This window comes from Trachypithecus francoisi, unplaced genomic scaffold (genome assembly GCF_009764315.1).
Source record: "Trachypithecus francoisi isolate TF-2019V2 unplaced genomic scaffold, Tfra_2.0 Lachesis_group7, whole genome shotgun sequence".
NCBI lineage: Eukaryota > Metazoa > Chordata > Mammalia > Primates > Cercopithecidae > Trachypithecus > Trachypithecus francoisi.
This window is the reverse complement of record NW_022681472.1, coordinates 36,014,200-36,037,485: the sequence shown is the minus strand read 5'-3', so window position 1 is coordinate 36,037,485 and position 23,286 is coordinate 36,014,200. Positions and strand designations below refer to the sequence as shown.

The 23,286-nt window shown below is 44.0% G+C and overlaps 2 pseudogenes across 1 annotated transcript; one reads left to right on the top strand and one right to left on the bottom strand.

The window, feature by feature from the left end:
- Positions 1–1,154: 1,154 nt before the first annotated feature.
- Positions 1,155–1,247, bottom strand: LOC117079680 (annotated as a pseudogene).
- A 3,704-nt stretch (positions 1,248–4,951) lies between these two features.
- LOC117079238 lies at positions 4,952–5,525 on the top strand (annotated as a pseudogene). Its single transcript, XR_004435331.1, has one exon. The product of XR_004435331.1 is annotated as a 60S ribosomal protein L21-like (transcript).
- The last annotated feature ends 17,761 nt before the right edge of the window (positions 5,526–23,286 follow it).

Sequence of the window (23,286 nt, the reverse complement as noted above, 5' to 3'; positions counted from 1 at the left end):
ACTAAAGGAAGAGGAATGTTGATGAATGTTTTATTATATGGCATTGATACTGATATTTTTATTATATGTTATCATGGTTCTTGCAAATTTGGGCTTTTGGGAAGCTCTCTGGGAAAATTCTTTTCAAGTGTTGAAGGTCTAGACTCTAGAGCTCGAATCAACCCCATTTCTCTTCCTCTCCATCGTGATTCTCCCCTCAGCCCCCATGGTCTCAGTCATCATTTGGTATCTCCATGGCAGCCGCCTCTTCGCTGGTATCCCGGGTTTCAGTCTAACTTCCCCCACGCTCAACTCCCATTCTCTTCAGAGACTTTTTTCTTCTTTTTTCTTTTTATTCATTTTTCTTGTGTTTCTTTTATATATTTTTTAGCATACTTGTTAATATCATTTCCTCAAATCCCTTTTTACCAGTCTTTTTAATTTAAAATTTGAAAATTTGAGATACAGATTTACATGCAGTTGTAAGAAATAATAAAGAGCCTATTCACAAGTTTACCCAGTTTCGCCCAATAATAACATCTTGTGAAATTGTGGTATGTCATCACAATCAGGATATCAACCTTGGGGTGGGTGTGGTGGTCAGTCCTGTAATCCCATTGCTTTGTCGGGCCAAGAAGCGAGGATCACTTGAGCCTAGGAGTTTGAGACCACCCTGGGCAACATAGCAAGATCCTGTCTCTACAGATTTTTGTTTTATATAATTAAAAAAATATATATATATGGGTTGGGCACAGTGACTCACACCTGTAATCCCAACACTTTGGGAGGCCAAGGTGGGTGGATCACATAAGGTCAGGAGTTCAAGACCAGCCTGGCCAACATGGTGAAATCCCATCTCTACTAAAAATACAAAAACTGGCTGGGTGCAGTGGCTCACGCCTGTAATCCCAGCACTTTGGGAGGTCAAGATGGGCGGATTGCCTGAGCTCAGGAGTTCGTGACCAGCCTGGGCAACACAGTGATTGCAGCATGTGCCTGTAGTCCCAATTACTCAGAGGCCGAGGCAGGAAAATCACTTGAACCCAGGAGGCAGAGGTTGCAGTGAGCCGAGATCACACCACTGCACTCCAGCCTGGGTGACAGAGAGAGACTCCATCTCCAAAACAAAACAAAATGAAAAATAACAATAACAACAACAAATATATATATATATAATATATATAGAATGTTTCATGAATGTAGGTGTCATTCTTGCACAAGGCCATGTATGGTTCCAATTTTAGTATATGTGCTGCCAAAGTGAGCACCAATTTTTTTTTTTTTGTAAGTAGCCCAGTTAGGTGACATGTGCCTGTGGTTTCAGCTACTCTGGAGGCTGAGGTGGGAGTATCACTTGAGCCCAGGAGTTTGAGGCTGCAGTGAGCTGTGATTGTGCCACTGCACTCTAGCCTGAATGGCAGAGTGAAATCCTGTCTCTCTCTCTTTCTCTCTCACTCTATCTCTCTATGTATGATCTCTACATTGATATACTCTACTGAACTTTTTCAAATTTCCCCAGTTTTACTTATATTTATTTGTGTGCATGTGTATTTATGCTATAAATTTTATGTGTGTTCACCACCACAGTCAAGGTGCGGAGAGTTACATCACAGGGTTTTCTTTTAATGCCTTTGTATGACCACACCCATCTCCCACCCTAACTATGGGTAACCACTAATCTGCTCTTTCCTTCTAAACTTTTTTTCATTTCAAGATTATATAGCTGGGCGTGGTGGCTCATGCCGTAATCCCAGCACTTTGGGAGGCTGAGGCAGGCGGATCACCTGAGGTTAGGAGTTCAAGACCAACCTGGCCAACATGGCGAAACCCCGTCTCTACTAAAAACATAAAAATCAGCTGGGCGTGGTGGCAGGCTCCTCTAATCCCAGCTACTCGGGCATGGTGGCAGGCTCCTCTAATACCAGCTACTCGGGCGTGGTGGCAGACTCCTCTAATCCCAGCTACTCGGGCATGGTGGCAGGCTCCTCTAATACCAGCTACTTGGAAGGCTGAGGCAGGAGAATTACTTGAACCCAGGTGGTGAAGGTTGAAGTGAGCCAAGATCGAGCTACTGCACTCCAGCCTGGGAGCAAGACTCCCATATCTCTCTCTCGCTCTCTCTCTCTCTCTCTCTCTCTCTCTCTCTATGTGTGTGTGTGTGTGTATATATATATATATATATATATGGAATCATACAGTATGTAACCTTTGGGAATTGGCTCTCCACCCCCCAGATTCATTCAAGGTTTTGTATGAATTATCAATAGTTATTCCTTTCATGGTTAAGTAGTATTCCATACTATATACCATGTTAAATACTCATCAGTGTATGAGTGATCCAGTTTCTCTGCATCCTTCTTGACAGCACTTGGCGTTGTCATTATTTTTTACTTTACATATCCTAATAGATGTGTAGTGATATCTCACTCTGGTTTAAATTGCATCTCACTCTGGTTTAAATTGCATTTCCCTGATGGCTAATGATTTTGAACATCTTTTCATGTGTGTTTATTTGTCATCTGTATACCCTCTTCAGCACAATGTCTTTTCATGTCTTCTGTTCATTTTCTGTTTTGTTTGTTTGTTTTTCCTGAGATGGAGTTTCGCTCTTGTTGCCCAGGCTGGAGTGCAATGGCGTGATCTCAGCTTACCAAAACCTCTACTTCCCTAATTCAAGCAATTCTCTTGCCCCGGCCTCCCCAGTAGCTGGGATTACAGGTGCCTGCCACCTCGCCCGGGCTAATTTTTTGTGTTTTTAGTAACTACGGGGTTTCACCATGTTGGTAGGCTGGTCTCGAATTCCTGACCTTAGGTGATCCGCCTACCTCAGCCTCCCAAAGTGCTGGGATTACAGGTGTGAGCCACCACATCTGGCTTTTGTTCATTTTCTTTTTTCTTTTCTTTTCTCTTATTTTCTTTTCTTTTCTTTTGAGATGGAGTTTTGCTCTTGTTGCCCAGGCTAGTGTGCAGTGGTGCAATCTCGGCTCACCACAACCTCCGCCTCCCGGATTCAAGTGATTCTCCCGCCTCAGCCTCCTGAGTGGCTGGGATTACAGTCATGCACCACCATGCCTAGCTAATTTTGTATTTTTAGTAGAGATGGGGGTTTCTCCATGTTGTTCAGGCTGGTCTTGAACTCCGTACCTCAGGTGATCCACCCACCTCAGCCTCCCAAAGTGCTGGGATTACAGGCGTGAGTCACCACGCCCAGCCTCAGGTATGTATGTCTTTATAGCAATGTGAGAACAGACTAATACACCATCTCAGACTACCCCATCTACATAGGCTCTACTGTTATTGTCTACATCAGCACCCAGCCATTACCAATTAACTGCTGATTCATATTCCAGCCTTTTTGTTTTTTACTGTTTAGTATTTAATTCCTCACCAGATTCTACATTCTGCAGGACAAGGACTTGGCATCATCCCTTCATGCCATCACCCAATGCTTATTTCAGGGCTTAGCAGACAGTATGCCCTCAGTAAATATTTGCTGAGAAAACTAACTAATGAGGACATTTTAAGAAAACTTTCTCCCTGCATACAGTATTTTCTGAGGAATTTCAAGAAGATAAAAGTTTTATTTGGGATCACTGCTTTGGACAAAATTCTTTTTAGGTAAACTTTTCCTATCCAGACCATCTTTAGTTCATTTATTTTCTCTCCATAATTTAAACCAGAAAGGAGATTTCAATAAAATTGTGCTATAGAAAAAAGCATAGGCAGCAAACTTGTGCTTATGTAGTCTGCTCTCACGGAATTCCTCCAACTTCCCTGGCATCAAAGATACCGTTCCTCTACTTGAGAACCTTACAGTCCAGTAAGGGGGCATGTGGGCGAACAGGCATCTAAATCCACTGTGGTAAAACATCGTGGGAAGGACCCCTGATGGTTCCTTTCTTAAAGGGAGGCAACACTTTGGCTGAGTCTCAAAGGAGACAGTGAAGTCAGCCAGGCAGAAGCATGAAGGAATGGGACTGAAGCCCTGGGTACCCCGTGGAAGAAGAGCAGGACCTGCGGCTGCAAGGCAGTAGGCTCTGGATTCTGTGGGCCTTGAGTGTAACACCACAGAGGGAGCTCTGAAGGGTCAGGGAAGCTTTGTGACCAGATCGTATTCTGGAATGATTGCACTGGCCTCACTGTAGACCATGGACAGGAGAACTGAGAGAGAAAGCAGAGGCAGTTACAGAGAAAAGCCTGGATCCAGGCAGTATCAGGGGGCAGTTTTGTTTTTTTGCTTTTTGAGACGGAGTCTCACTCTGTCACCCAGGCTGGAGTGCAATGGTGCGATCTCGGCTCACTGCAACCTCTGCCCCTCGGGTTCAAGCGATTCTCCTGCCTCAGCCTTCTGAATAGCTGGGATTACAGGTGCCTGCCACCACGCCCGGCTAAGGAGGGGGCAGTTTTGACTGATACAAGGTAACTTGTATCAACAGCATTTGTTGACCAAATGGTCAACAGGATGGACAAGGGGGATGGAGCCCAGGAGAAGAGAGGGAAGACATTTGGTTTGGCTCTCTTGATTCTTGGGTGGTGTTGCCCACCTATAAAGAAAATTCAGGAAGAGGAGCCACTTTGTGTGAAAGATGTTTAATATAAGGTACCCATGGGTCAGGAATTATATCTACATCTGGAATTCAGATTGCATATCATTTTAGAAATCATTTTCCCACTGGCCAGGCACAGTGGCTCACGCCTGTAATCCCAGCACTTTGAAAGCTGAGACAGGTGGATCACGAGGTCAGGAGTTCAAGACCAGCCTGGCCAAGATGGTGAAATCCTGTCTCTACTCAAAATACAAAAAAATTATTCCAGCATGGTGGCAGGCACCTGTAATCTCAGTTACTGGGGAGGCTAAGGCAGAGAATTGCTTGAACCCGGGAGGCGGAGATTGCAGTGAGCCGAGATCCTGCCACTGCACTCTAGCCTGGGTAACAGAGTGAGACTCCGTCTCAAAAAAAAAAAAAATGTCTTTCGGCCGGAACCGCCATCTTCCAGTAATTCGCCAAAATGACGAACACAAAGGGAAAGAGGAGAGGCACCCGATATATGTTCTCTAGGCCTTTTAGAAAACATGGAGTTGTTCCTTTGGCCACGTATATGCGAATCTATAAGAAAGGTGATATTGTAGACATCAAGGGAATGGGTACTGTTCAAAAAGAATGCCCCACAAGTGTTACCATGGCAAAACTGGGAGAGTCTACAACGTTACCCAGCATGCTGTTGGCATTGTTGTAAACAAACAAGTTAAGGGCAAGATTCTTGCCAGAGAATTAATGTGCGTATTGAGCACATTAAGCACTCTAAGAGCCGAGATAGCTTCCTGAAACGTGTGAAGGAAAATGATCAGAAAAAGAAAGAAGCCAAAGAGAAAGGTACCTGGGTTCAGCTGAAGCGCCAGCCTGCTCCACCCAGAGAAGCACACTTTGTGAGAACCAATGGGAAGGAGCCTGAGCTGCTGGAACCTATTCCCTATGAATTCATGGCATAATAGGTGTTAAAAAAATAAAATAAAATAAAAGACCTCTGGGCTGAAAAAAAAAAAATATTTTCCCTATGCAAATAACTTTTAGATGAGGTAATTTTACCCCCAGAAAATTGAAGACATTGAGATGCCCAAGATAATTTTCGCTGCAAGCTCATGTTGGAAATCATGATCATCAGGAGACCCCTTGCATCCTTGATCCAGTGCTATGGACTGTGGAACATACCTAAACTATGAACTATGAGATCCTGACACAAGACTACTTTTCAGTGGAAACGGAGAACTGGAATAAACTACAAAATTCTGCTTCTTGGGCAACTGGAGGTGACCTCAGTGCAACTCCCTCATTTTACTCTTGCCGGAAAAGTTCATTCATTTGTCCAAGATAACATATTTAGATAGAATTTTTTTTTTTTTTTTTTGAGACAGAGTTTCACTCTTGTTGCCTGTGCTGGAGTGTAATGGTGCAATCTTGGCTCACTGCAACCTCTGCCTCCAGGGTTCAAGTGATTCTCCTGCCTTAGCCTCCTGAGTAGCTGGGATCACAGGTGCCCACCACCATGTCCAGCTAATTTTTGTATTTTTAGTAGAGATGGGGTTTCACCATGTTGACCAGGCTGGTCTTGAACTCCTGACCTCAGGTAATCCACTTGCCTCAGCCTCCCAAAGGGCTGGGATTACACGTGCGAGTCACCTTGCCTGGCCTAGACAGAAATTTAAACCTCTAAGCATTTTTGTCTTTCCAACAAAGAGAAAGTGAGCATGTGTTTTGAAAGTCTGAGTGTAATGGAGTGTAATGCTGGGGTCTGTGTGGGGTGAGGGTAAATGTCCTGTGTATCCTCTTGAGCAATTCCATCACCTTCTCCCGTGAGCCTAGTGCACAGAACCTGGTAGCTGGTATTGTAACCTGGAGCATGATAATTCACTGGCATTAACATAACTCACAGTTTTACTGGGCAAACCACTTGTGAAGAGTGCCCCACCACAGGATACATGTCAGCTGCTGTTTGACATTCACAAGAAAGAGGAATACCTGAGTATTCACTGAATCCTGGAGCAGCATGGCAAGCTTACAGCTCAATAGGAACGTGCAGCTGCTCCCAGGCCAGCCGCACATGGAACTGTGAGGAAGGAGGCTGTTCTTTTTGGCAAAGAATATGCTGTGTCTTGCAAAGGCTAAGAGGCAGGGATGCAAACAGCAACTGGACTTTTCAATAGTTCCACGCAGCTGAGAAGGATAATGAACACATAGAATCCAAAAGTATCTCTGTAGGCTGCATTTAATATGTTAGAATAAAACAAGGATAATCCAGGCAAGGTGGTGTGCACCTATAGTCCTAGCTACTCAGGAGGCTGAAGCGGGAGGATCACTCCAGCCCAGGAGTTCAAGGATGTAGTGTGTTATGATTATGCCTGTTAATAGCCTCTGCACTACAGCCTGGGCAACAAAATAAGACTCCATCTCAAAAAAAAAAAAAAAAAAGAAAGAAAAAAAAAGAATCGAATAAGGATAAATAATAAAAACCCACCGCAGTTGTGCATGGTGGCTCACACCTGTGATCCGAGCACTTTGGGAGGCTAAGGCAGGAGGATCACTTGAGCCCAGGAGTTCAAGACCGGTCTGGGCAATACAACAAGACCCTGTCTCCAAAAAAAGAAAAAAAAAACCCCACCATAACAATAACAACAGCAAAACAAACTCACAAACAAACTGCGCAAGTACAGATGAGAATATGTGGTAACTAGAAGCATATGTAAAACAGCCCTAGGAGTTCTGATTATCTCAGTATGAGTCAGCCATGTATGATGAGGGTGCTGAGAAAGCTAATAGGGATTTCAGCTTCATTGAAAATACTCTGCTGATCAGGATTAGGGAGGTGGCAGTTCCTTCTTGCTTTGTGTTGATAAAAGTATAAAAGTAGGATTCTATGTTTCAATTACATACATGGCTAACATTTACTAAATGTTTAATATATGTCAGGTGATGGCCTAAACACTTCACATGCTCCCACTTAATCCACACAACAAGCCTCGGGTCGTGTCCTGTTAGTGCCTCACTTTTATACCCAAGGACACTGTCACTCAATGGAGCAGTACATGCCAGTCCAGGGGCCGACTTGGGTCTGTCTGACCAAACTCTTAGCTGGGAATGGGATTCTCAAAAGATAACTATTGAAAAACTGGTGACCTGGCCAGGTGCAGTGACTCATGCCTGTAATGCCATCACTTTGGGAGGCCAAGGCAGGAGGATCATCTGAGGTCAGGAGTTCGAGACCAGCCTGATCAACATAGAGAAACCCCATCTCTACTAAAAATACAAAATTAGCCAGATGTGGTGGTGGGCACCTGCAATCCCAGCTACTTGGGAGGCTGAGGCAGGAGAATCGTTTGAACCCGGGAGGCAGAGGTTGTGCTGAGCAGAAATCGTGCCATGGCACTCCAGCCTGGGCAATAAGAGCAAAACTCCGTCTCAAAAAAAAAAAAAAAGAAAAGAAAAGAAAAACTGATGACCTGAATAATTCAGGAGGCTGGGTTAGGAGGATCTAGAAAACGTAACATACAAGGAATACTGGAAGAACAAAAACTGTTCAACAAGGAAAAGAGAAAAATACTTGAGTCCCCTGAAGTCACAGAGAAAAGGAATGAGACTATGCAGCATGGCTGCAGAGGGTTGAATAGAACCAGCTGATTAAAGGAACAGGGAGGTAGAGATGAGAATACTTAAGGACGAATTTGCTGTATAAAACAATAATGGGAGGCCAGGTGCGATGACTCATGCCTGTAATCCCAGTACTTTGGGAGGCCCAGGTGGGCAGATCACCCGAGGTCAGGAGCTAGCGACCAGCCTGGCCAGCATAGTGAAACCCTGTCTCTACTAAAAATAAAAAATAATAAAATAAATAAAAAAATAAAAAAAGATTATCCAGGCGTAGTGGTGCACACCTATAATCCCAGCTACTCGGGAGGCTGAGGCAGGAGAATTGCTTCAACCTGGGAGGTGGAGGTTGCAGTGAGCCAAGATCGCACCACTGCACTCCAGTCTGGGTGACAGAGCAAGACACCCTCTCAAAATAAATAAATAAATAAATAAATAAATAAAACAATAATCAGGCTAGGCACAGTAGCTCACACCTGTAACCCAAGCAATTTGGGAGTCTAAGGCAGAAGGACCACTTGAGCCCAGGTGTTCAAGACCAGCCTGGGCAACATGAAAAGACTCCATTTCTACAAAACAATTTAAAATTAGCTAGGATTGAGGTTGGACCAGTACATGCCAATCCAGGGGCAGAGCTTGGTCTGTTAGCCAGGCATGATGGTGTGTGCCTTGGGAGGCTGAGGCAGGAAGATTGCTTGAGTCTAGGAGTTCAAGGCTGCAATGAGTTATGATTGTGTCACTGAACTCCGGCCTGGATGACAGAGTGAGACCTTGTCTCTAAAACAAAAACAAACTAACTAACTAACAATAATTGAAGCCCAAAAATGGAACTCGCTGCCTTCGGAGGCACTGGGTTCCCACCTCAGCAAGGATTTCAGCCGGGAATGAATGAGGCCCATGGACCCTCAGTGCAGAAGCAGATGTGGGTCTGGAATTATTCTTTTTTTCCGCCCTCACAGACCATCATTTTTTAAACAACAAAAATATATATACAGGACAATATTCCGTAATTTGGCACTTTATGTAGTGAAGAGAAAGCTCAGGTTGGATCTTAAACAGCTGTAAGTACTGAGAGTAGTTCTCTGCAGTGATGGCAGAGAAAATGTGGAGGAATAAGAACAGTAACTTCTTTTCTTCTTTTTTTATTTTTTGAGATGGACTTTCACTCTTTCGCCCAGGCTGGAATGCAGTGGTGTGATCTCGGCTCACTGCAACCTCCGCCTTCTGTTTTCTTTTTTTTTTTTTTTGAGACGGAGTCTCGCTCTGTCGCCTGGGCTGGAGTGCAGTGGCCGGATCTCAGCTCACTGCAAGCTCCGCCTCCCGGGTTCTCGCCATTCTCCTGCCTCAGCCTCCCGAGTAGCTGGGACTACAGGCACCCGCCACCTCGCCCGGCTAGTTTTTTGTATTTTTTAGTAGAGACGGGGTTTCACCGTGTTTGCCAGAATGGTCTCGATCTCCTGACCTCGTGATCCGCCCGTCTCGGCCTCCCAAAGTGCTGGGATTACAGGCTTGAGCCACCGCGCCCGGCCCGCCTTCTGTTTTCAAGTGATTCTCCTGCCTCAGCCTCCCGAGTAGGTGGGATTACAGGCACATGCAACCAAGCCCAGCTAATTTTTTTTTTTTTTTTTTTTTTTGAGACAGTCTCGCTCTGTCGCCCAAGCTGGAGTGCAGTGGTGCGATCTCGGCTCACTGCAAGCTTCGCCTCCCAGGTTCACGCCATTCTCCTGCCTCAGTCTCCCGAGTAGCTGGGACTACAGGCACCCGCCACCGCGCCCGGCTAATTTTTGGTATTTTTAGTAGAGACAGGATTTCAGCGTGGTCTCGATTTCCTGACCTTGTGATCTGCCCGCCTCGGCATCCCAAAGTGCTGGGATTACAGGCGTGAGCCACCGTGCCCGGCCTAATTTTTGTATTTTAGTAGAGATACGAGATTTCACTATGTTGGCCAAGCTGGCCTACAAACTCCTAACCTCGTGATCCACCTGCCTTGGCCTCCCAAAGTGCTGGGATTACAGGCGTGAGCCACCACACCTGGTCTGAGAAACAAAAACGTAATATCTTTACAGAGGAAATCAGGAAGTTAGCAGCATCTGAGATTTATAGCATTTAATGAAGATCTTGTACCTCTATTGTTGCCTTGATAAAAAATATAATAAATTGGCTGGGCACAGATCACGAGGTCAGGAGTTTGAGATCAGCCTGACCAACATGGTGAAACCTTCTCTCTACTAAAAATACAAAAATTAGCCGGGCATGGTGGCACTTGCCTGTAATCCCAGCTACTTGGGAGGCTGAGGCAGGAGAAACACTTGAACCCGGGAGGCGGAGGTTGCAGTGAGCCGAGATTGCGCCACTGCACTCCAGCCTGGGAGAATGAGTGAGACTCCGTCTCAAAAAATATATATATATAATTTATTTATTTATGACATTGTAAAATAGTGTTTAAAAGCAAAGTTAAACAAGAGACTTTGGCATCTTTTAAAAAGATTTAGCAGAGCCTTCATCTAATGATATATTAGGATAATATATAATATTACACAGATTCTACAACCTGCCTTTGGTTCTCTTTACCTTACTAATCCCAGAGCAAACAAAAGCCTCATGGCTAATAGTATTTCCACCTTTCAGCAAACCTTCCTGAAAGAACCGATATTGATAAGAGTAGCAATTAGCCATTTTACTGCCTAGTATATATTAACAAAAGTAAATTAGCAATTTTTTTTTTTTTTTGAGATGGAGTTTCGCTCTTCTTGTCCAGGCCAGAGTGCAATGGCGCGATCTTGGCTCACCACAACCTCGGCATCCAGAGTTCAAGTGATTCTCCTGCCTCGGCCTTCCGAGTAGCTGGGATTACAGGCATGCGCCACCACACCTGGATAATTTTGTAATTTTAGTAGAGACGGGGTTTCTCCATGTTGGTCAGGCTGGTCTTGAACTCCCTACCTCAGGTGATCCGCCTGCCTTGGCCTCCCATAAGTGTTGGGATTACAGGCATGAGCCACCGCGCCTGGCCTAAATTAGCAATTAAAACCCCAAATTATTCATTGTTAGATTGGCAAGTATTCTTTTTTGGTAGTTTTTTTTTTTTTCTCTCACTCTCCTAGAAGTCTAGAGGCAGAAAGATTGTGTATTATGACTATCAATTTAAACTGATAACTAAATTAAGCAATAATGAATGCTCTTACATGTATGTTTATTTGGAAGTAAGAACAATTCTGTTCGTCATAAAGTTTTTGGTAATTCCAAGTTTGGTCTCAAAATAAAGATAACTCCGTAGTCAAATTTGAGAAGAGTATGAGTGTGGTTCATAACAAATCATATTAAAATTTTTCTAAGAACAGCTGGGTGCAGAGACCCACGCCTGTAATCCCAGCACTCTGGGAGGCCAAGGTGGGTGGATTGCTTCAGTCCAGGAGTTTGAGACCAGCCTGAGTAACATAGTGAAACCCCATCTCTTCTAAAGATACAAAAAATAGCTGGGCAGTGGTGTGTGCCTGTAATCCCAGCTACTCGGGAGGCTGAGGTGCGAAAATCACCTGAGCCTGGTGGGTCAAAGCTGCAGTGAGCCATGATTGTGCCATGGTGTTGTTTTTTTTTTTCATTGTTGTTGTTTTGTTTTGTTTTGTTTTTTGAAATGGAGTCTCACCCTGTCACCCTGTCACACAGGCTGGAGTGCAGTGGTGTGATCTCGGCTCACCTCTGCTTCCTGGGCTCAAGCGATTCTCCTGCCTCAGCCTCCCAAGTAGCTGCAATTACAGGTGTGTGCCACCACACCCAGCTAATTTTTGTATTTTTAGTAGAGATGGGGTTTCACCATGTTGGCCAGGGTGGTCTCAAACTCCTGACCTCAAGTGATTCACCCACCTTGGCCTCCCAAAGTGCTGGGATTACAGACGTGAGCCACCATGCCTGGCATCAAAACAAAACAAAACATTTTTTTCCTAAGATAATGAAATGTCGTATTTGACTTCATGAAGAGTTTGTTTTTATAAACTATACCCCTTCCCCATCTATTTAGTCAACTGTGATAATTTTAAAGACAGATCCACAAATTCCTCGAAACTCCTCTCTTCAAGATGTGGAGCTAATTCCTGTCCCCTTGAGGGTGGGCTGTATTTAGGGAGTTTTTCATAGAGAGTAGAATTTGACAGAAGTGGTGGATTGTCACTCCTGTGATCAGGTTTTTGCAAGACTGTGGCATGCCTCATTGTTCTCTCGCTCTCTCTTTCTCTCTGGGGGAAACTGTGTCATTAGCAGCCCTATTGAGAGACCCACGTGGTAAGAGGCTAAAGCCTTCTGCCAGCAGCCTGTGCTTAGAAGGGAAAGTTCCAGCCCCAGGCAAGTTTTCCCAATACTGTAGCCTCAGCCAATAACTTCACATGTCCTGAGCCAGAGAAAGCTAGTTAAGCTCCTCCAGGATTCTTCGCTCTCAGAAACCATGTGAGATAATTCATATTTGTTTTCATTTTATTTATTTATTTTTTAGGGACAGGGTCTTGCTCTGTCGCCCAGGCTGGTCTTGAACTCCGAGCCTCAAGTGATCTTCCTACCTCAGCCTCCTAAAGTGTTGGGATTACAGGCAGGAGCCACTGCACCAGGTTATGTTTATTATTTTAAACTGCTGAATTTTAATGTAATATGTCATGCAGCTATAGATTACCAATACACTGTGTAAGAAAAAGTTTCTTCTAAAACGAAAAGAAAAGCATCCTATATGGACAGGTGGGGAGAGTAGCAAGGCAAAATTAAAACAAACAAATGTGGTGTGGTGGCTCATGCTTGTAATCCCAGCACTTTGGGAGGCCGGGGTGGGTGGATCACCTGAGGTCAGGAGTTCGAGACCAACCTGGCCAACATAGTGAAACTCCATCCCTACTAAAATACAAAAATTAGCCAGGCGCGGTGGTGGGCGCCTGTAATCCCAGTTACTCTGTCGTCCAGGCTGGAGTGCAGAGGCTGAGGCAGGAGAATTGCTTGAGTCCAGGAGGCAGAGATTGCAGTGAGCCAAGATCGTGCCATTGCACTCCAGCCTGGGTGAGAAGAGCGAGAGACTCCATCTCAAAAAACAAACAAACAAACACAAAACTCTGCAAATATTGACTACGCTATACTGTGTGGTAACAACAGGAAGTCTTGTAATGAATCGCAGTCATTCCCCCTTATCTGAGGTACTGCTTTCACTATCAATTGCTGCCCAAAAATATTAAATGGAAAATCTCAGAAATGAGCAATTAGTAAGTTTTCAGTTGCACACCATTGTGAGTACTGTGATAAGATCTCGTGCTGTCCTGCTTCATCCCACCTGGAACGTGAACCCTCTGCTTGTCTAGCATATTCACGCTGTCTACACTCCCTGCCTGTGAGCCACTTAGTAGCCCCCCAGGTTATCAGATGGACCGTCACAGTATCACAGTGCTTGTGTTCAAGTAACCCTTATTTTATTTTATAATGGCCCGAATGTGCAGGAGTAGTGAGGCTTGCATATTGTTGTAATTGTTCTATTTTATTATTAGTTTTAGTTGTTAATCTCATACTGTGCTTAATTTATAAATTAAACTTTATCATAGGAATATAAATATAGGCCGGGCGCGGTGGCTCAAGCCTGTAATCCCAGCACTTTGGGAGGCCGAGACGGGCGGATCACAAGGTCAGGAGATCGAGACCATCCTGGCTAACACGGTGAAACCCCGTCTCTACTAAAGAGTACAAAAAACTAGCCGGGCGACAAGGCGGACGCCTGTAGTCCCAGCTACTTGGGAGGCGGAGGCAGGAGAATGGCGTGAACCTGGGAGGCGGAGCTTGCAGTGAGCTGAGATCCGGCCACACTCCAGCCTGGGCGACAGAGCCAGACTCCGTCTCAAAAAAAAAAAAAAGGAATATAAATATAGGAAAAAACATAGTATATATAGGATTCATTTCTATTCATTGTCTCAGGCATCCACTGGATGTCTCAGGACATATCCCCCATAGACAACGGGGACTGTTGTACTAGAATGACAGAAATTTCAGAACTATAAGAAACCTGAGTTCATGCCTTTCATTTTACAGAAAGGGGAGCCCAGAGCTTGACCTGCCTTATACCGCACAGCTTGTTGACAGAGCCAACACTAGAATTTTACTCACTGGATTCTCAGGCCACTACTTTTTAATAAAAATATCACAGAAAACCTGTCAGCCAAACTAGTTGAGAATGACAGCTGAGTAATAGGCTGACAGCTAAGAAATGTTCCGACTTAAAGAGAACTCGGCTGCGCATCATGGCTCACACCTCTAATCCCAGCACTTTGGGAGGCTTAGATGGGAGGATTGCTTGAGACCAGGGGTTCGAGACCAGCCTGGGCAACATAACAAGACCCTGTCTCTATTCAATATAAAAATAGTTTTATTTTATTTTATTTTATTTTATTTTTGAGACAGAGTCTCACTCTGTCACCCAGAGTGGAGTGCAGTGGTGCGATCTCAGCTCACTGCAACCTCTGCCACCCAGGTTCCAGCAATTCTTCTGCCTCAGCCTCCTGAGTAGCTGGGATTACAGGCACCTGCCACCGCGCCCAGCTAATTTTTTGTGTTTTTAGTAGAGGTGGGGTTTCACCATACTGGTCAGGCTGGTCTTGAACTCCTGACCCCGTGATCCACCCGCCTCAGCTTCCCAAAGTGCTGGGCTTACAGGGGTGAGCCACCATGCCCAGCTCAATATAAAAAATACTTTTTGGCCGGGCGCGGTGGCTCAAGCCTGTAATCCCAGCACTTTGGGAGGCCGAGACGGGCGGATCACGAGGTCAGGAGATCGAGACCATCCTGGCTAACACGGTGAAACCCCGTCTCTACTAAAAATACAAAAAACTAGCTGGGCGAGGTGGCGGGCGCCTGTAGTCCCAGCTGCTCGGGAGGCTGAGGCAGGAGAATGGCGTGAACCCGGGAGGCGGAGCTTGCAGTGAGCTGAGATCCGGCCACTGCACTCCAGTCCGGGCGACAGAGCGAGACACCGCCTCAAAAAAAAAAAAAAAAAAAAAATACTTTTTAAAAAGAGAACTTTGACCAGGCGCAGTGGCTCACACCTGTAATCCCAGCACTTTGGGAGGCCGAGGCAGGCGGATCACTTGAGCTCAGGAGTTCAAGACCAGCCTGGGCAACATGGCAAAACCCCACCTCTACAGAAAATACAAAAATTAGCCAGGCATGGTGGTGTGCGCCTGTGGCCCCAGCTACTCAGGAGGCTGAAGTGGGAGGATCGCCTGAGCCTGTGAGGCGGAAGTTGCAGTGAGCTGAGATCTCACCACTGAACTCCAACCTGGGTGACAGTGAGACCCCATCTCAGAAAAAAAGAAAACAAAAGAACTCAACTCTCTTCTCCAAAGATAGGTGACATCAGGAAAGTTGTGAGGCACAAAAGAGTTTCAGTTTCCAATTTCTCATTTTATAAAGTAGAAAAAAGTTTAATTTTGTAAAATATGTGTTTGCCATTCCACCCCATGGGCTGACCTCCTTTGGAGTCAGGACCCCTGCCTGCCCTTCCAGCCTGAGTCCCTCACAAACTCCTACTCATGGGTGGCATGTAGCCTCGACACCACAGAGACAGCCTATAAAGGACCTACTCTGGGCACTTGCTGGAGAGTATCTAATCAAGGTACTTCTTGGGCTTGTGCACCCCAAGACGAGTGCACAGAACACAGCGCGAATTGGATGAAGTTTATTTTTGGATGCCCACTTTCTTTTTAGGTGGACAGCATTCACGGGGTCAGATTAAGTGTACAGCGGTGATTAGAGACCATCGCTGGCCTCATGGAGCTAGTCCATCATTCCGTGGAGGACATAGACTAGCTACTGGACAGTCTTGGCACAGCGATGGAGGAAGTGCAGGGTGTAGTGCTAAACGCAGGGAATTCTAAACCAGACTGGGGTTAGAGGAAGCTTCCCGGAGGTGCTTACATGCACCATCCTTGTGTAGACAAATTCCCACTCTTAATGTCTTTTTTATTTTTCTTTTGAGACAGGGTCTCATTCCCATTGCCCATTCTGGAGTGCTGTGGTATGATCTTGGCTCACTGCAGCCTGGACAGCTGGGTTCAAGTGATCCTCCCACCTCAGCCTTCCAAGTAGCTGGGACTACAGGCATGCACCGCCATGCCCGGCTAATTTTTGTATTTTTTGTAGAGACAGGGTTTTGCTATGTTGCCCAAGCTGGTCTCGAACTCCTGGGCTCAAGCAGTCCTCCCACCTCTGCCTCCCAAAGTGCTGGGATTATAGGGGTGAGTCATTGTGCCTGGCCCCCACTCTTAATTTCTGACCCAGGCTTATCCTTTAATTCCAAACCCCAAACCAATTGCCTTCCTGGAGATGTCACTCGCATGTCTCACAAGCATCTCAATATTAACATGTCCAAAAGGGGTCTTTTGGTTTTAAGCCTACCCTTCTTCCAGGTTTTCCTTCTCAAGAAATAGCCTGTTTGGGATTTTTGGCCAGAAACTGAAAGTCAGCCTTTATTTCTCCCTTTCCAGAACACCCACGCTCGAATCATCAAGGAGTCACACCAGTTCCACACCTAAAATGCACCCAGATCATTTCAGCAACATTCCCTTCACTGCCGCTACTCTTGTCTGTGCCGCCTCTTGTGGTTAGACCCCTGCAGTCTCCTCCTAACTGGTTTCCTTGCTTCTGTTCTCAGTTCCCCCATTCCCCCCAAACCCAGAGCAGCCAGGGATATTGGTTTAAATGACAGTGGAGTCCCATTTCTTTTAGGATAGAATCCAAATTCCATCCCAAGGGCTAGGGCTGCGAACCTCAGCTGGTGCCACTTTTCCTCTCTGTTCATCTCCCCCCAGCCACACAGACTTTTCTCAGGTTCTTGATTGTGCCCCAGTTAGGGCCTTTAGAATGGTTTTTCACCCATTTTCCCTTTACCTAAAGGAGCCCCAGTGGTCACAGCCTCCAACCACAGCTTCTCTCTGTCTCAGTTCCCTGCTTATTTCCTTCAGACCATTTAGAGCAACTTGTAAACGACTGTATTTGTTGACTTGTTTTTCCTTCTGTCTCCCCTACTAGAGAAGGAAGCAGCATGCGCAAAGGCCATCCATGTCAAGAGAAATGCACAGCTAGTGCAATGTTTTAAGCAAAGGAAAAAAGGGGGAAGGAAATTATACATGCACTGTCTCTGTGGCAGAACAGTTTCAAGTGCAAAGAATTTGGGGAGCTATGAGAGAAGAGCCCCATCAGGAGGCTGTTGCAGTAGCATCAGCTGTGAATGGCAGTGGTGTGAAGGATGGTGGGGTGTTGGCAAGAGAGAGAGGTGGATGGATTTGAGAGATATTTAGGACATTTCATCAGCAGATTTCGTGATTTTATGTGAGGAGAGAGGAAAAAGGAGAAATCGGGATGATAACCCAGGTTTTTGGCTTGGCCAGCTGATTGGATGGATGATGTTGCATTTGCTGCCCTAAGGACACAGGACAACGAGCACACTTGAGGCCAGGTGCAAAGTGTGCTTAGGATATATTATGTTTGCTGATTGTATGTGGGAAGATGGCCATTTGAGAGTTGGAATCCTCCAAGATAGGTTCAGCCTGCAGATACAGATGCTTTTTCTATACATATTCGAAAAATAATATAAACTAATAATATTTTTAAATGTATTTTATTTTACTTTTTGAGATGGAGTTTTGCTCTTGTTGCCCAGGCTGGAGTGTAATGGCGCAATCTCTGCTCACTGCAACCTCTGCCACCACACCCAGCTGATTTTTGTATTTTTAGTAGAGATGGGGTTTCTCCATGTTGGCCAGGCTGGTCTCGAACTCCTGACCTCAGGTTATCTGCCTGCCTCGGCCTCCCAAAGTGCTGGAATTACAGGCGTGAGCCACTGCGCCTGGCCTTATTTATTTATTTTTGAAACTTGAGTTTAATTGCCATGCCACATGGGAGGAGATGGAGTTATTACTCAAATAAATCTCCACCTTTCACCTTGTAAAACATCATCCTGTATTTTACATGAAAAACTACAAGCCTACCTCATTATCTAATGACTATAAATTGCTTTTAAAGTTGATTTCAACTCAGATATATAAAATTATGTCCGGTGAGGGCTGATTTAATTCAATTATATTTTTCTGATAATTTTTTAAACTTAATCCCCAATGTGATAGTACTGATACTTTTTTTTTGATAAAACTTTACTTGAGATTAGAACTATAAGCATTGTAACTACATTTACACAGACTTCCACATAAGGCTAAATCACCAAATCACCCCTAAGTAAAGGGATATTCGGGTGAGCTGCCGTTGCTGCACATGCAAACTTTGTAACAGCTGAGAAACAATACAGGGCAAAAAATGCAGTATTAAAAAGATTAGACACCTGTTTAACTGCGAAGTGTTCAGAGGTTTCTTCCTAATGGGTTTGTAGTACTAAATGATTGGGGCAAGATGACAGGCACTAGCGGTTCCTACAATGTCCCCAAACAGAATATTCTGCACCAAAGCAAATAAACTGTACAAACATTTGTGGAGGCAACAGATGCCATTTATTCTAAGGAAAGCTTCCCATTTTGAAGCTTTATGCTATTGAAACATTCTGTGAGTTACTATGTAATGTTCTTCTCAGTCCCTTCCTCACTCCTTTTGATATTCTGCCCCTTATCCCCGTTTTCTGTTTTAGATGTTCTTGTTCTGGATATAGACTATCCTTTCCTTTTCCTGGGCATAAAATAAAAATGAAATAAATAGCAGAAGGGAGTTTATGTTTTACTGAGAAAATGTAACAGATTTGGGAAGTAATTTTGATGTTAACTTTGTCTCTAGTATTTTTCTAATATTTGTAAAAATGTGAAAGTTCATGTATATGACTGCCACGAAGCAGTGAAATTCTTCTCCATTTGTTCAGGCAAGAAGAGTGGTTATCCAGTAAGTGGCAGCAAACAACTTATAGATTCATCTTTTCTGATTTTCTAACTCTCAGATTCTTGTGAATGAAGCAGAATCATTGATTGAGCAACTGGAAATGAATGCAAAAGTAGAAGATGCACATTGTGGATCTCCTAAGAAGCAAATATGAATCCATTCCTTCCTCCTCTCCAAGAAATTTCTCAGGGCAATGGAGTCTACTGATGCATGAGCACTCAAAAGATACCATAAGGCATTTTCTGCATGACTTAATTCTTTTTTGGACACAGAGCAGATTTTGATGACTTACTATGATCATTTTAAATTCAGAACACTGCATCGCCAGCATTTAGGAATTGGACTAAAGGAAAGTGAGAAGTGAAAAATGCGAAATGATTGTCATGGTCACCACACATCCAAGATTTTCTGGGACAGTCCCAATTTCAAAGATTTTACCTTGTTATTCCTTTAATTGTACTTTTTCTTATTAGACCAACTAATCAGGTTTGGAAAAATTGTTTTTAAAGGACCACTGTTAGGTATGTGTTAATATTTTACAAAACCAAAGACAGTCTTTTTAGAATATTACATGAATATTCTATTCATTATTTTCTTTTCTTTTTTAGAGATGAGGTCTTGCTCTGTCACCCGGGCTGGAGTGCAGTGGTCCCATCATAGCTCACTGTAGCCTCAAACTACTGGGCTCAAGCTTACCTCCCACCTTGGCCTCCCAAAGTGCTGGGATTATAGGAGTGAGGCACCATGGCTGGCCCACATGAATGTTTTCTTAATTATCCTAGGAAAAGTAAATTCCTTTATTACAAATTATGGGAAAATACCTGAACAGTGTAGTTCTTAGCATGATATTGATGATTTTCATATTATTTTCATATTATTGTGATTTTCATTTTATTTATTTTCATATTATTGTGATGGTACTTGTTTGCTGGAATTTTATAATTGCCAATTACATGATCACAACATGCAGATACACCAAAATATTTTTGTTTCTTCTTCTTGAGTAGCTGGGATTATAGGTGCACGCCACCAGCCAGGCTAATTTTTTTTGTCTATTTAGTGGAGACGGGGTTTCACTACGTTGGCCAGGCTGGTCTTGAACTCCTGACCTCAGGTGATCCACCTGCTTCGGCCTCCCAAAGTGCTGAGATTACAGGCATGAGCCACTGCGCCTGGCCACCCTTAAACATTTTTATGACAATTTTCATGTGAAGTTCTTACATTGTTGAAAATTGTTTTGGGTTAAAAGTGAACCTTCAGGACAGGTGTGGTGGCTCATGCCTGTAATTTCAGCACATTGGGAGGTCGAGGCAGGTGGATCACTCGAGGTCAGGAGTTTGAGACCAGCCTGGCCAACATGGGGAAACCCTGCCTCTACTAAAAATACAAAAATTAGCTGGGCATGGTGACTCACACCTGTAATCCCAGCTACTTGGGACGCTTACACAGGAGAATTGCTTGAACCCTGGAGGTGACCGTTGCAGTGAGCCAAGATAGAGCCACTACCCTCCAGCCTGGGTGAGAGAATGGGACTTCATCTCAATAAAAAAAGCAAAAAACAAAAAACAAAAAACCTTTAGATGGCCTCTCTAGAAGTGGAAATCATGGAAAAATTTGAAAAATTCCATCAATTCCAAAATGCTTTTAAATTAATTTTGAAAATAAGCAGTTTAACATTGGGAAATGCTACTTCTTTTTGTATATTAAACTTGCTAAAGAATTTAGAGCTTGTTAAGCATATTCTGCATTGACAAGCAATATTTTTAATGTTTTGCCTGTCAATGCGGAATGTTTTTGTTTATGTCATTCTGAGGATCATCCATGTGTTTTTCATTTACCGTTCAACACTAATTAATATTTATTTGTCATTAAGCACTTTACATCATCGTTTGTCTAGTACCTGGCAATTTAACTCACTTTCCTATTTGTTCTGTGCAAAATGATTTGCACAAAACTTCTCAATTCCATTCTTCCTTTCCCTGCCCTAAGGGCTAAGGGCTTATTACTATGCAGTAAGTTGAAGAGATCAAAGCTGTCAGCTGATGGATTGAAGTGTTTTCCCCTTATCAAAACCTTTCCTGCCCTTCCAATGCAGGGGCAAGATTCAGAGACATTTGGGGTAGATTATCTGAAGTTTTGTCCTCATTTAGCTGGACCAAAATATAGTAGAAAGACCAGGGGCTTCATAATCACACAAACAAAGGTTTGCATTCTCATCCTGTTGTATATGGACCTTATTCCAAACCACTCTAAGACTCAATTTCAACATCTCTAATAAGGGGACAATACTAACTAAGTTCATACAATTTTTTGAAGATTAATATATCTAAAGCACCCAGATTTAGTACCTTGCTCATACTAGGCTCTGAATAAAGTTAGCTAATTTGCGTAAATATAAATTAAGTGTAGGAAGAACAACACAAAAGAGAATTTAGAAGGCATCTTTTGTGTCTAGGTAGTATGGTACAGTGGAAAAAGGATGAGGGCCAATCTGCCTTCATCAGGCTTCCCAACCAACTGAACGTTTCACTAATCTGTGAAAATGAGCATAATCACGCTACTTCATGGAGTGATCATGATATAGTTAGGCTCATCATATGAGATCTTACTTTCCGTTTTCTTACTTCCCCTTTAATACTCTTTCAGAGGATATTCTCCGCCCACTCCTTTTTGGACAGAGACTGACTGACAATTTATTTTATTTATTTATTTATTTATTTATTTATTGAGATGGAATCTCACACTGCTGCCCAGGTGGAGTGCAGTGGCGCAATCTCGGCTCACTACAAGCTCTGCCTCCTGGGTTCGCGCCATTTGCCTGCCTCTGCCTCCCAAGTAGCTGGGATTACAGGCACCTGCCACCATGCCCAGCTACTTTTTTTGTATTTTTAGTAGAGACGGGATTTCACTGTGTTAGCCAGGATGGTCTCGATCTCCTGACCTTATGATTCACCCACCTCGGCCTCCCAAAGTGCTGGGATTACAAGTGTGAGCCACCGTGCCCAGCCAAAACTTTAATATCCACTCTCATAATGTTTGAAGAATAAGAGGGGAAACATGAGATGATTTCGGTTCTTGTTTGCATTTCTGATGGAAGATGGATGAATCTATTGATGATAACATGTCTCTATTATCTGTGGGTCTAAGCTCCTAGGCAGGTAAACTGAGGACTGCCCACACCAACTCAATACAAAAATCCAGGCCGGGCGCAGTGGCTCAAGCCTGTACTTTGGGAGGCCGAGGCGGGCGGATCACGAGGTCAGGGGATCGAGACCATCCTGGCTAACATGGTGAAACCCCGTCTCTACTAAAAAATACAAAAAAAAAAAAAACTAGCCGGGCGAGGTGGCCGGCCCCTGTAGTCCCAGCTACTCGGGAGGCTGAGGCAGGAGAATGGGGTAAAACCCGGGAGGCGGAGCTTGCAGTGAGCCGAGATCCGGCCACTGCACTCCAGCCTGGGCGACAGAGCAAGACTCCGTCTCAAAAAAAAAAAAAAAAAATCCAGCTGCTCTGATTTGCTGATTGTATCGCATTCATTTATTTACATTTATTAACTGCCTACTGGTACAGACATTGGACTGGATGCTAGTCATGCAACTGTGAATAGAACAGTCCTTGTTATAGAGAGTTATAGAAGACAAATTATTACAGAGCTGTGGTAGTATAATCCATTTATTTATTTGAGAAATATTTGTTGAATATTTATTGGGTGCCAGGCACTGTGATAATGTGTTAGATACAGCAGGGAAAAAGAGCTAGTCTCCAACCACAAAGAGTTTATAGTCTCTTGGGAAAGACAGACAGTTACCTAAGTAGTAACAATACAGAGTTGTAATAGGGGAAGTATGGAGATCTATGAGTTTTTAAAGAAAGGGGACTTTAGCATACGATCAAGAACCTCTTGTAAAGGAAGTAATGTGTAAGCTAAGATCTGAAAGACAGGTAGCAGTTAACCAGTGAGAGAAAGAAGGATGGCGGAACGAAAGTTTCAAGTAGAGGCAATAGTGTGTGGAGAGGCCCAGGAACAATGCAGAGTTTAGCACATCTGAGGAAGTGACAAAATTCTGTTGTGGCTGCACAGAGAATGTGAAAAGGGTGTCGATATACAGGTACTAGGAGAGCACAAAAGATGCACTTAACTGTGCCCATGGATGTCAGGGAAGGATGCCTAGAAGGGAAGAAATTAGAATTGAGGCTAAGCATGAGTTCACCAGATGAACAAAGGGAGGTGAAGGCATTTCTGACAAAGGAAAGGAATGCATAAAATCCTAGAGAA